General features: G+C 60.6%; 1 pseudogene; it reads left to right on the forward strand.

The window, feature by feature from the left end:
- The window catches only part of LOC126177225 (large subunit ribosomal RNA), a 7,242-nt pseudogene that overhangs the window by 534 nt on the left and 4,208 nt on the right, over window positions 1–2,500 (forward strand).

Consider the following 2,500-nt stretch of genomic DNA (forward strand, 5'->3'; position numbering starts at 1 on the left):
GCGGCGGGGTCGTGTCCGGTTGCCTTTCCACTCGCCGCGGGGTGGGGCCGTTCCGGTGTGCGGTGGGCCGCACTTCTCCCCTAGTAGGACGTCGCGACCCGCTGGGTGCCGCCCTACGGCCCGGGTGCGCAGCCTGTCCTTCCGCGGGCCTCGGTTCGCGTCTGTTGGGCAGAGCCCCGGTGTCCTGGCTGGCTGCTCGGCGGTATATCTGGAGGAGTCGATTCGCCCCTTTGGGCGCTCGGGCTCCCGGCAAGCGCGCGCGGTTCTTCCCGGATGACGGACCTACCTGGCCCGGCCCCGGACCCGCGCCGCTGTTGGCTCGGGATGCTCTCGGGCGGAATAATCGCTCCCGTCAGCGGCGCTTCAGCTTTGGACAATTTCACGACCCGTCTTGAAACACGGACCAAGGAGTCTAACATGTGCGCGAGTCATTGGGCTGTACGAAACCTAAAGGCGTAATGAAAGTGAAGGTCTCGCCTTGCGCGGGCCGAGGGAGGATGGGGCTTCCCCGCCCTTCACGGGGCGGCGGCCTCCGCACTCCCGGGGCGTCTCGTCCTCATTGCGAGGTGAGGCGCACCTAGAGCGTACACGTTGGGACCCGAAAGATGGTGAACTATGCCTGGCCAGGACGAAGTCAGGGGAAACCCTGATGGAGGTCCGTAGCGATTCTGACGTGCAAATCGATCGTCGGAGCTGGGTATAGGGGCGAAAGACTAATCGAACCATCTAGTAGCTGGTTCCCTCCGAAGTTTCCCTCAGGATAGCTGGTGCTCGTACGAGTCTCATCCGGTAAAGCGAATGATTAGAGGCCTTGGGGCCGAAACGACCTCAACCTATTCTCAAACTTTAAATGGGTGAGATCTCCGGCTTGCTTGATATGCTGAAGCCGCGAGCAAACGACTCGGATCGGAGTGCCAAGTGGGCCACTTTTGGTAAGCAGAACTGGCGCTGTGGGATGAACCAAACGCCGAGTTAAGGCGCCCGAATCGACGCTCATGGGAAACCATGAAAGGCGTTGGTTGCTTAAGACAGCAGGACGGTGGCCATGGAAGTCGGAATCCGCTAAGGAGTGTGTAACAACTCACCTGCCGAAGCAACTAGCCCTGAAAATGGATGGCGCTGAAGCGTCGTGCCTATACTCGGCCGTCAGTCTGGCAGTCATGGCCGGTCCTTGCGGCCGGCCGCGAAGCCCTGACGAGTAGGAGGGTCGCGGCGGTGGGCGCAGAAGGGTCTGGGCGTGAGCCTGCCTGGAGCCGCCGTCGGTGCAGATCTTGGTGGTAGTAGCAAATACTCCAGTGAGGCCCTGGAGGGCTGACGCGGAGAAGGGTTTCGTGTGAACAGCCGTTGCACACGAGTCAGTCGATCCTAAGCCCTAGGAGAAATCCGATGTTGATGGGGGCCGTCATAGCATGATGCACTTTGTGCTGGCCCCCGTTGGGCGAAAGGGAATCCGGTTCCTATTCCGGAACCCGGCAGCGGAACCGATACAAGTCGGGCCCCTCTTTTAGAGATGCTCGTCGGGGTAACCCAAAAGGACCCGGAGACGCCGTCGGGAGATCGGGGAAGAGTTTTCTTTTCTGCATGAGCGTTCGAGTTCCCTGGAATCCTCTAGCAGGGAGATAGGGTTTGGAACGCGAAGAGCACCGCAGTTGCGGCGGTGTCCCGATCTTCCCCTCGGACCTTGAAAATCCGGGAGAGGGCCACGTGGAGGTGTCGCGCCGGTTCGTACCCATATCCGCAGCAGGTCTCCAAGGTGAAGAGCCTCTAGTCGATAGAATAATGTAGGTAAGGGAAGTCGGCAAATTGGATCCGTAACTTCGGGATAAGGATTGGCTCTGAGGATCGGGGCGTGTCGGGCTTGGTCGGGAAGTGGGTCAGCGCTAACGTGCCGGGCCTGGGCGAGGTGAGTGCCGTAGGGGTGCCGGTAAGTGCGGGCGTTTAGCGCGGGCGTGGTCTGCTCTCGCCGTTGGTTGGCCTCGTGCTGGCCGGCGGTGCAGGATGCGCGCGCCTGCGCGGCGTTCGTGCCCCGGTGCTTCAACCTGCGCGCAGGATCCGAGCTCGGTCCCGTGCCTTGGCCTCCCACGGATCTTCCTTGCTGCGAGGCCGCGTCCGCCTTAGCGTGCTCCTCCGGGGGCGCGCGGGTGCGCGGATTCTCTTCGGCCGCCATTCAACGATCAACTCAGAACTGGCACGGACTGGGGGAATCCGACTGTCTAATTAAAACAAAGCATTGCGATGGCCCTAGCGGGTGTTGACGCAATGTGATTTCTGCCCAGTGCTCTGAATGTCAACGTGAAGAAATTCAAGCAAGCGCGGGTAAACGGCGGGAGTAACTATGACTCATGCAGAAGCGACCCTCGCCATCCAGGGTTGTAGGTTCTTCAACCAGGAACTCGCCAAGGCCTTCCCCGACCGTACACTGGAATCGATTAAAGGTCAGCGTAGAGTGCAGTCGTACAAAGACATGGTAGCAGAGTTTGTCACCCAACTCTCTGGCATG

This window comes from Schistocerca cancellata, chromosome 3, assembly GCF_023864275.1.
Source record: "Schistocerca cancellata isolate TAMUIC-IGC-003103 chromosome 3, iqSchCanc2.1, whole genome shotgun sequence".
In the NCBI taxonomy this organism is placed as follows: domain Eukaryota; kingdom Metazoa; phylum Arthropoda; class Insecta; order Orthoptera; family Acrididae; genus Schistocerca; species Schistocerca cancellata.